At 41.2% G+C, this 12154-nt stretch overlaps 1 pseudogene; it reads right to left on the bottom strand.

Moving 5' to 3' along the window:
• Positions 1-3054: 3054 nt before the first annotated feature.
• On the bottom strand, positions 3055-3237 carry LOC100425882 (small ribosomal subunit protein uS14 pseudogene; annotated as a pseudogene).
• Positions 3238-12154: the final 8917 nt, after the last annotated feature.

The raw sequence follows: 12154 nt of genomic DNA, 5'->3' as shown, positions 1-12154 counted from the left end.
TCCTCTGCTTAGACCCTCATGAGGCTGAAATCAAGGTGTTGGCAGGTCTGGATTCCATTCTAGAGGCTGTGGGGATGAATCTGCTTCCAAGCTCATTCACATTGTTGGCCAGATTCAGTTCCTTGTAGGTGTAGGACTGAAGTGCTTGGTTCCTTGCTGGCTGCCAGTATGGACTGATCTTTTCTCCTAGAGGCTGCCACCTTCCTTCTCATGCTTTCCATATGCATCTCCTGTTCAGCAACGGCAGGTTGAGTCCTTCTCATGCTTCAAGTGTCCCTGACTTCCCCGTCTGCCTCATCGCTCTGACTGACTCTTCTGCCTTCTGCGGCTGCTTTTAAGGACTCACATGATTACACCGGACCCACTCAGAAAATCCAGGATAATCTCCCTACTTTAAATTCAGCTGGCTAGTTGCCTTAATTGCATCCACAAGTCCAAAGCAGAACCTAGATTAAATATTTGATTTAATAACCAGGAGATAGGAATCTTTAGAATTCTACCTACTGCATGAGTTTCTTATTCTCAAAGATAAAAATAAAGCTGAGGAGAGGAGCACCATAGTAGCCAAAGAGAGGTCATCCTGGAGCTGCTCTACTTGGACCAGGACAGTGTAGGGAAGTACAAATTAACAGTCATTCCCAAGCCCCTTCTCCTCTCCTAGCCCTAGAAAACCAATGATCTACTCTCTACCTCTAGATTTGCCTACTCTGGATACTTTGTATAAATGAAATCATATAATACGTGGGGTTTATTGTCTGGCTTCTTTCACTTAGCATAATGTTTTCAAGGTTCATCCATGTTGTACATGACTCATTTTTGTTTCATCTTTTAATTGTGGAATAATATTCCAATATATAGATATATTACATTTTGTATATCTGTTCTCTGTGATTGTCTTGATCATCCCCTCACAGTAGCATTCTCTTAAACTGCATTCAATGCAGCTAATGAGAAGCAGACCTCTCACCATCTCTTCTTTTCTTTTCTTTTTTTAGTTATACTTTAGGTTCTGGGATACATGTGTAGAACATGCAGGTTTGTTACATAGGTATACATGTGCCACGTGGTTTGCTGCATCCATCAACCCGTTATCTACATTAGGTATTTCTCGTAATGCCATCCCTCCCCTAGTCCCCCATTGCCTGACAGGCCCTGGTGTATGATATTCCCCTCCCTGTGTCCATGTGTTCTCATTGTTCAACTCTCACTTATGAGTGAGAACATGCAGTGTTTGGTTTTCTGTTCCTGTGTTAGTTTGCGGAGAATGATGGTTTCCAGTTTCACCCATGTCCCTGCAAAGGACACGAACTCATCCTTTTTTATGGCTGCATAGTATTCCATGTTATATATGTGCCACATTTTCCTTATCCAGTCTATCACTGATGGGCATTTGGGTTGGTTCCAAGTCTTTGCTATTGTGAATTGTGAATTGTGAATTGAGACAGAGTCTCACCCTTTCACCCAGGCTGGAGTGCAACAGCGCAATCTCAGCTCACTACAACCTCTGCCTCCCAGGTTCAAGTGATTCTCCTGCATCAGTCTCCCGAGTAGATGGGATTACAGGCATGTGCCACCACACCCAGCTAATTTTTTTGTATCTTTAGTAGACACGGGGTTTCACCATGTTGACCAAGCTGGTCTTGAACTCCTGACCTCGTGATCTGCCTGCCTCAGCCTCCCCAAGTGCTGGGATTACAGGTGTGAGCTATCGCTCTTGGCTGAGACTAGATCTTAAAAAAAAACAGCTGCACTCACTTTGCTCTTTTTTGGAACACTTGCTCTGGGAAATCCAGCTGTCATGTCATGAAGACACACACACAGCCCTAAGGGGAAGTTCATATGGCAAGAAACTGAGGTGCTTACCCACAGCCAACACCAACTAACCACACATCTGAGTGTGCTATCTTGGAAGGGGTTCCTACAACTCCGGTCAAGCTTTCAGATGACTGTAGCCCTGCCCAACATCTGGACTGCAATATCATGACTGAACCACCAGCTAAGCCACTTCCAAAGTCTTTACCCACTGAAACTGTGAGAGACTATGATATTGTTTTAAGATACTAAGTTTTATGCTAATTTTTATGGAGCAATAGAGACTTACTACATATAGCTTTATCCTTAATGTCTTTTTCTCACATTCCATGTTTAATTCATCAGAAAATCATGTTGGCTTTACATTTCAGTATATCTAGAATCTGATCATCCCTTATTGTCTCCACTGCCACACTCTAGCCCATCATCTCTCATGAGAATTTTCACAACAGCTTCCTTACTGGTTTCCTTGTTTCCACTCCTGCCCTACCTCAGTCTATTCTTAAAGGAGCATCCATGATCCTTGTAAGACATTAGTTAGATCATGCCACTGTCCTCCTCAAAACCCTGCACATTTTCCTTATTTCACTCATATAAAGGCCCAAATTCTTTTTTTTTTTTTTTTTTTTTTTGAGACGAGTCTGGCTCTGTCGCCCGGGCTAGAGTGCAGTGGCCGGATCTCAGCTCACTGCAAGCTCCGCCCCCCGGGTTTACGCCATTCTCCTGCCTCAGCCTCCCGAGTAGCCAGGACTACAGGCGCCCGCCGCCTCGCCCGGCTAGTTTTTTGTATTTTTTAGTAGAGACGGGGTTTCACCGTGTTCGCCAGGATGGTCTCGATCTCCTGACCTCGTGATCCGCCCACGATCACGAGGCCCGTCTTGGCCTCCCAAAGTGCTGGGATTACAGGCTTGAGCCACCGCGCCCGGCCAAAGGCCCAAATTCTTAGAGTGGCTCAATATCTCATCAACTACCATCCCCAGGGTCTAGAACAGGCCATGGGCACAAAAGATATTTTCTAAGCCAAACCGAACTGAAGGTGTGGAGAGAAAGGAGCAGAAAGATCCCCATTATCATCACGCATAGGGGTTGGGGGAAATGGGAGATGGGAGGAGAAGAGTGAAAATAGGAATAAGCATAAAGTCTTTTAATAGAATTTCATTATTTATTTTTTCAAATGTTTATTTTATGTACAAATAACTATCATGGGTTTTCATTGAATAGATGCCTTGGAGAATCCTTTGAAGGAAGATCATTTAGTCCAACTTAATGAAACCGATATCCTTCGCTTACTGACAGAAACACTGGCGGCACATATTGAGGCCATATTTCTGGATCAGACCGTGCCCGTTTGAACAGACGCAATGAGAGCGAGAACCCTGGCTGAATTTTCACGGGTGGCTCCAGTTATAGCTGCTGGTGACCCATCTTGCTGTCAGGAGTGCAAAGAGGCAAAAGGTGAATTTCACTATTTTTTATTTTTTGTAGAGATGGGGTCTTGCTATGTTCCCCAGGCTTGTCTGAAAATCCTGGCCTCAAGTAATCGCCCCAGCTTGGCCTCCCAAAGTGCTGGAATTACAGGCATGTGCCACGGTGCCTGGCCTTTTAATAGGATTTCAAAGTGTTCCCTCCCTGCCTCCCTCACCACACCTGTAGAATCTAGATAGGAAGACAAGACTGAGAGGTCAGAGAAGAGTGACAAGAGGGAGATGGACAACGAGAAATGACAAAGGCAAGTTCCATCCAGTCCCTGTTTTCCAGAGCTGAGCCCTGACCCCTGAACTGCAAGGGGAGGAGTGTGAAGCTGTCCTGGATTTGGAGCTTTTGTCCTCTAACCACAGTGAACTTTTTTTTTTTTTTTTAAGCCAACCATGGTCTAGGCTACCTTAATACTTGGCTGAGTTATACCAGGAGGCTGCTATTTGAAATTGTCACACTTTTCAAATACCTCAGCTGGTGACAAACATGGCTATAATGCAAATGGCCCAGCGTCCCTTCAAAATTGCCAAACGTGAGGTTTCAGGCTGGGACTTGCAGTTACTTTAAATTCTCTCTTTGCTCTGAATTCTGCTCAGTTCAAATGAAATGCGTGCATCACACATCAAGAACGACAGGGAGCCATCTGAAATTTCCTGAAACACCTGGTGCCGGGCAGGTTGAGGCAGGCAATCCTGTCATGCTGCCCTTGACAGGTTTGTGATAGCATCTTTTTTTGGTCTTTATGTTATTTACTGACAAATTCCAAGTAACGTCAGAGCTGATGAATACAAAACAGCCACTGTGACTGCAATCCTGCCACTACCAAGAGCACAGACTTCAATGGATCCACAGCAGCGCTTTCCAGCCAGAAGCGGCATGACCCATGGTGGGTTGGAGAAACAAGTCAATGGATCACGACAGCATTTCACAACAAAATCAAGGAGGATGAAAATGAGAATACCAGAGTTTACAGTTCAGAGAAAACATAAGAACTGTTTTATGAAACTTCAGCTTTAATCACATATGTGTATGTGTGTTTATGTATGCTCCAGGTTTAATATAAAATTAAATTCTTTGCTTACAGTTATGGTCAAAGGAGTCCACAAACCACTGATTTTTGCCAGAGTCGAGGTTGGCAAAATACTGTCTTCAAGCCAAAATCAGCTCACTGCCTATTGTCTGTATGGCCTGAAAGATAAGAAAGACTTTAACACTTTGGAATGTTTGGAAAAATTCAAAAAGCAAGATATTTCATGATGTGTGAAAATGATGTGAAATTCAAATTCCAGTGTCCATAAAGTACTATTGGAACACAGCCACACCCATTTGTTTATGTATTGTCTGTGGTGCTTTTAGCAAAGTTGAGTAGTTGCAACAGACACTTTATGGTCCACAAAGCCTAAAATATTTTCTATCTTTATGGGCAAAGTTTACCGACCTCTGATCTAGAGGCCTCATTGTTATGATGCATTTTTTTTCAAGTCTATATATCTGTTTAATTTGGTTTATAGAAGAAACAGGGAAAGGTTTGGACACAAGATTGCACTGTGGGATTCTAGGCATGTTGTGGACACTGCCACTCCTCCCCACATCCCCTGTCCTGTTTTGTGTGCCCCTCCCCTGGCCCCTGTGCCTTCTGTGGCCTGCACCTGTGGCTTTCTGCAGAGGCCTGCCCTCGGGCTCTCAGAGCAGCTTTGCCTGCCTGTGCAGCAGCTGGAGGTACCCAGGAGTTTAAGCTACCGCAGGCAGGCCTTTGGTCAAGACAGTGGGGTATGAAATGTAATCCTCTTGCTCAAGTCGTGAGGACAGAACTCTGAAGTGTAACTTTCAATCCAGATGTCCACTATGGGATCAGGCTAGTTCCCTTTCTCTAGACTTTGCCTGAATCACACCCTTGCTTGAATTCTCTCCCTTCCCCATCCTGCTTGCCCCATTCCTTTTGGGTTTCCTGAAGCACTTGCTTTGACACTGGGGTTGCACATGCATCTGACTCTGTCAGAGTCCTCTTTGGGGGAGCCCAGCCTGAGAGAGGGGAAGCAGTGGGGAGGTTCATAAAAGGCAACTCTTTCTGACAAAACTTTGGCTTAATGGGTGCTCCCTACAATGTCTTGCTGAATATGGACACTTCCCACATTGTTTTTGTTTTTCTGAAAGGGAGAAGGTGGTTATCTCATTTAAGATGATTTTGCAATGCATTGTAATTTCAAAGAGTTCTGAGATGAGTCAAGATAATTGGATTCTATTTCCAATGGATCCACTGGGCAAGTAATAAGCACCATTAAAGTCGTATTCTCCCATTTGTAGGAGGTAGAGTAGCTAATGTTTAAGCTTTCCCCTATCTTTCCGAGTCTCCTTGTAAAGTGGGTGCTTTAAACCATCTCCTAGATGCTAACTAATCCCAATCAGGGCACCTAACTGCAAACCTGGTTGGGCTCCAGAATTCAGGTACATCACTCACACAGCAGAGGTGCTGGACCCGGCATTGTGGGTGGACACCAGAGGTACACTGGAGACCGTCCAGGGGACTCAGTGCTCCCCAACCTCAAGCCTTGACACTGGTTGCCAATCAGCAGCACTCAGAGACTTTGCTTTCCAATATGGAGCCAATAACTGCAGTTTTATGCTTTAAAACCCCGGGCTCCCTCTAACCTCTTGATCCTAGCTGGGACTGTGCATATTGGGCTTCCTGTGTGGCACCCAATCTTTGGTCTGTTCCTTTCTGTCTTGGACATGCTGCATAGCTGGCTGTTTCTGTAGCAGTCCTGTCCATGTATCAAAGCACTTTTTGGTGAGACAAGAGCAACTGAAAGGAGCCAGGAGAGGTTCTAGGTAGACACGCAAGGGGAGGGAACCCTGTAATGGAAACGGGAGAGCAGGTAAGAAGGTGGGGAACTAGAAGACAGCACACTTTATTTATATCTTGCTTACCATAAAAACTTTAAATGACACGTGAGGATATAAAGTATTTTTTTCAGCCAGGTCTAAGGATCCCTGGGAATTCTGAACATATTGTCTGAGGCCCACAAGTTCTTTACACAAATAATAATAATTAGTATTATTATTTTGAGACGGCGTCTCACTCTGTCGCCCAGGCTGGAGTGCATGGTGTGATCTCGGCTCACTGCAACCTCTGCCTCCCAGGTTCAAGCGATTCTCCTGCCTCAGCCTCCTGAGTAGCTGGTATTACAGCTACCACATCAGTCTGCTTTTTGTATTTTTAGTAGAGACAGGGTTTCATCATGTTGGCCAGGCTGGTCTCGAATTCCTGAACTCAGTTGATCTGCCAGTCTTGGTCTCCCAAAGTGCTGGGATTACAGACGCAAGCCACAGTGCCCTGCCCACAAAATTATTTTTAATTTTATCTATTCATTTGGATAGCCACCTCAATGATTAAATATGAAAATGTTCACCATCTGGATACCAGAAGATGACCACATTCAACTTAAGGCTAGACCCCAATTCTGTCGCCCTCATTTTCATTTGTGTTTAAAATCTTTGGGAGTCAATGAAAACTTACAATGATAACATTTTATCTTTTTATATTTTCCACAATGAAATTAGATTTATCATTTACTTTTAAGTTTATGTAAACAATCACTATCATATAGAAAGTTTCAGATACTACATGAAAGGATAATGCCACCACTCATGCCATAAACGCTTTGACCATCCTTCTCTGGTTTTTAATCATTTGTGAGTCAGAAAGCAAGCCTGACTGCCATAAGGTTGGCACGCCTTAGCATCAAAATGATAACTGTCACCCTTACGTTGAATTCTTCTCTCATTATCAAGACAAAGCCTCCCTTTGGCTGTGATAATTTACAGTTGAGTGACATTTTCAAATGCAAAGACTTCAGTTTTAAGAATTATTTAATAAATTGAGGATTCAAATTAACATCCTGAAAATTAACATAATTAAAATGAGTAATGCACTACTTTAATTAATGAGGAGTAATGAGAAAAGTCCAGAAGCAGAATTAATATGAAGAGGATACATTTGGCCTATCTGAAAGCCACAGGACATCATGCTGATACTAGCTTGAACATTTCAATTATAGAAAAGATAGAAACAATAATATTTGAATTTTGGTTATTTTCTAAATGATATAAATGATTCATTTCCAGTTTTTAGCATTTTCTTTCTACACTTTGACTATGAGCTAACTCTGTGTTGAAACTATGCATTTTTTTCAACATTTACAAAAAATAGAACAGATTCAGATATTATTTTCTGTTCCCCCAGAATATTTAATGCTTGAAAAAAAATCACAACATTAACCTTGCTTTTTATTTTATTTACTTTTCGAGACAGAGTTTCACTCTTGTTGCCTAGGCTGGAGTGCTGTGGTACGATCTCGGCTCACTGCAACCTCTGCCTCTTGGGTTCAAGTGATTCTCCTGCCTCAGCCTCAAGAGTAGATGGGATTACAGGCACCTGCCACCACGCCCAGCTAGTTTTTGTATTTTTGGTGGAGATGGGGTTCACCATGTTGGCCAGGCTGGTCTCCAACTTGCGACCTCAGGTGATCTGCCCACCTCGGTCTCCCAAAGTGCTGGAATTACAGGCGTGAGCCATCGCGCCTGGCCAACATTAACCTTACTTTTAAGAGGCCAAAACCAATGTGGAGTTATCAAGTGTCATATCATTAAAACTGCTCTACAGTTTTGGTTCAGTGTGGTTTGATTATCTTGAATTTTAAACATAGATTTCAAGTTTTTTCATAGTTTTTCTAGCATAATAACAATACAAAGAATACTGGTATAGCCAAATGAAAAAAGATTTATGATAGACTTGTACATCTTTCTACAATTGTAACTTCATCAGAAACCTCATTTTTAGCACATCATCTGTGAATTTGGGTTTTTATGACACAGATTCCTAAGGCATTTAATTTGTAAATTATCTTTGGATTTACATTTCTATGAGTGCTAAAACATAAAGAGAACACTGGTTTCTAGTACTTACACCTAGTTAAGTAAAATTTAGGATTGAAAATTTTAAGCCAATAGTAAGTATCCAAAGAACTGTTTCCCTTTGTGGGATCAATACATTACCCAAATTTGAGAAATCCTAGTGCAAATAAGCTAAAAAAAAAAAAAGTCTCTTGTGTCTGTGTAGGCTTTTAGACTAAACATAGGAATATATTTTATATTAATGGGACTATCCCATTTGTGTTGTTCTATAACTTAAATTCTTTCTTAATAATATGTCACAGACCTTTGTTTTTTTTAAGAGAAAGTGAAATAGCTGAGTCAAAGAGAATGCACATTTAAATTTAAATTTTTGATAGCTATTGTCTAATTGCTTTCCAAAAAGCGATCTATCCCACCCAGGGCACAGAAGTTTGCCACACTCTCACTAACACAGAGTATCAGAGAACTTTTAAATTTTTGGAAATCTGATGGTTGAGAAGAATTGTGTGTAAACTGAGTAAATGCTATTCTATGTTTCAAGTGTATACAGATGCTGTTGTGATTGTCGAAATGTACAATCTTGTCAAAGTATTACTACATTCATTTGACCTACTTATTATGTATTTTCTCAATCAATAGCTACTTAAACCACTATCATGTAGAAGTTTGTTATTTTATTTTAAAAACGGGGTGCTCATATTAAAAAATGTTTGGAAGCTTGCAATACTTGAGAACTCTTTTCTGCATGAGAATACTATCTAACATCATACTACCCAGAGTAAATGGCAGAGTGGACCTCAGACAGAGCGGCCCAGGCAGCTGTCCCTTCCCTCAGAACTGACACAATATCATCCCAGGGATTCATAGAGGCCCCAAGGAAAGACCAGATTCCTCTTTTAGAGGAGTTTTTTCCTAAGTAATGAATAAAGATATCTTTTCTCTTTTTTATTTCCAAGTCCAGGGTCTTAATTTCCATTATTATAGAATCAGTATAAGACAATACCTTAAACAAACTAACAAAATGCAGCCCGGCCATATACCCAGATGACATAAGAAGCACACTTAGTTGGCTACTGCTCTTGAAGTTGTCTGGCAGCAGGTGGTATGTCCAATTCACCCTTGTATTCCCCACTGCCTGGCACACAGATGAATGAATGAACGCATGGCACACAGATGAATGAATGAATGCATGGCACACAGATGAATGAATGAATGCATGGCACACAGATGAATGAATGAATGCATGGCACACAGATGAATGAATGAATGCATGGCACACAGATGAATGAATGAGCTGAGAGTATCCTTGTATGTATTATAAATCTGTGCAGGATGACATACTTTCTACTACTTTTCTAATTCTTTGTATGGTTTGGATATTTGTCCCTGTCCAAATCTCATGCTGAAATGTAATCCCAGTGTTGGACATGAGGCCTAATGAGAGATGTTTGGATCATGGGCCAGCTCCTTGGTGATAAATGAGCTCTTGCTCTGAATTCACATGAGATCTGGTCATTTATAAGTGTGATATGCCTGCTCCCGTTTTGCCTTCTGCTATGAGTAAAAGCTCCCTGAGGTCTTCCAGAAGGTGAGCAACACTGGTGCCATGCTTGTACAGCCTGCAGAACTATGAGCCAATTAAACCTTTTTTCTTTATAAATCACCCAGTCTCAGGTATTTCTTTATAGCAATGCAAGAATGGCTTAATATATTACTCTCAGTTGAGTTTTAGCCTTTAAAGAAATTCTTTAGAAATTACTGGTTTAGACTTTTGCTAGAATTGATGACAAAATATTTTAAAAGACAAGTATGGATTCTCTCTGAAAACACAACTGACTGATTTCTTTAAAATGAAGCTTCCTATTACAAGAACAGAATATAATCTCCTACCCTGGTTCAGTCTACACTATTCCAAAGAGGAAGTTTACACTTCTGATAGTGCTGTGCTGAACAGACTGAATTAACCACAATCGCAATGACTAATTCTACTGGTTACCTTTAGCCAGAGAAGAAAGCTGTGATTACTATTAGCAACCCTGTTACTAAATGAATCTATCACATCAAATGCCACATTAGTGATGAACTAGAAAACTCTACAATTTAGGGGACAAAAATAAAAATGAAATTCTAGCAAAGACATGGAATCAACCTAAATGTCCATCAATGATAGACTGGATAAAAAAAATTTGGTACATATATACCATGGAACACTATACAGCCATAAAAAAGAAGGAGATTATGTCCTTTGCAGGGACATGGATGGAGTTGGAAGCCACTATCCTCAGCAAACTAACGAAGGAACAGAAAAGCAAACACCGCATGCTCTCACTCAGAAGTAGGGGCTGAATGATGGGAACACATGGACACATAGAGGGAACAACACACAGTAGAGCTGACTGGGGGTTGAGGGTCAGTGGAGGGAGAGCATCAGGAAGAACAGTTAAGGCTGCTGGGCTTAATACCTAGGTGAGGGGATGATCTGTGCAGCAAATCACCATTGCATACTTTTTACTATAAACAAACCTGCATATCGTGCATGTGACCCCTAAACTTAAAAGTTGAAAAAAAAAAAAAAAGAAATCCAACAATGACCAATAAGATAAGTCTTTCTGAAGTGTTATTTGATCTCTCTTGTTATTAATTTCTTTAAAAAAATTTTTTAATTGATATATGATTCAATAGAATGTATCCATTTGAGTGTACAATTCAGTGGTTTTTAGTACATTCAAAAGGTTGTACAACGATCACCACTATCTAATTCCAGAATGCTTTCATTACCCCTAAAGAAACTCCCTACCCCCAGCTCCTGGCAGCTACTAATCTACCTTCATTTCCTCCTACTTTCCTCTAGTTAATAATGCCTCTAGCCTTGGGAGGTGGTGGCCGTTAGCATCACAGGCCTTGAGAGAGTTCTGTTTCTAAGATACTTTTCTTGCTCTGCCACCACCACTAAATGCTATTGACCAAGCAAAGAAATCCCAGGGAAGTCTCAGTAGGGCAATTCCTCCTTGTCATGTAAAAAGAGAGGGTGTGTATGAGATGGCTGGGGAAGGATGAACTGATGCGCACCATACAGATTATTGCCTTTACTGAAGTAGAGTATTGATTGTCATGGATGGCTGAAGATCACAATCTCTAGAAGAGATAAAATAGCAGGGCCGTTACTTTCAGTTAAACAAAGGCATTTGCCATCACAAAGTCCAAGTCTGGGTCTTCCATTTATTAGCATTATACAAAACTCTTAACTTGCTGACAGTTTGCATCTGACATTTTGTTTTCATTTAAATTTTTTAAAATATTTAAATGTTTAATTTTTGTGGGTACATAGTAGCTGTATATATTTATGGGGTACATGAGACGTTCTGATACAGGCATGCAATGTGAAATAAGCATGTCATGGACAATGGGGTATCCATCCCCTCAAGCATTTATCCTTTGTGTTACAAACAAATTACATTTGTTTAGTTATTTTAAAATGTACAATTAAGTTATCAAATATTAGGTCTTATTCTTTCTTTTTTTTTTGTACCCATTAACCATCTCCACCTCCCCACCCCAAGCCCGCACTACCCTTCCAAGCCTCTGGTAACCATCCTTCTGCTAAATAGAGCAAGCCAGTTTAGGAGAGAGCTGCCTGGGTGTGAGAAGGAAGAGCAGCTCTGACATCCAGGGGTTGACATGGCACTCACAGCCAGGTCTCATTCTGTTGAACATAAACAATTTCATAGAACATTAACATCAGATAAAGCCACTCTGTGATCCTGATGGCTCAACACAAAGACGAGACCACTCTCTTATGTCTGAATATGGACAAAAACATGAACATTGTCCAAACCACCAAAATAGCCAAACGTCCCTTTGCCCTGGCTAATAGGAGTGAATGTTGTTTCCTTACTAATCCCAGCTTTAGCTTTCCTGCATTTCTCTCACCCTCTAGCAAAGATTTATTAGG

Source organism: Macaca mulatta, chromosome 12 (genome assembly GCF_049350105.2).
Source record: "Macaca mulatta isolate MMU2019108-1 chromosome 12, T2T-MMU8v2.0, whole genome shotgun sequence".
In the NCBI taxonomy this organism is placed as follows: Eukaryota; Metazoa; Chordata; class Mammalia; order Primates; family Cercopithecidae; genus Macaca; species Macaca mulatta.
The sequence above is the reverse complement of the archived record's forward strand: the minus strand, read 5'-3'. Positions and strand labels throughout refer to the sequence as shown.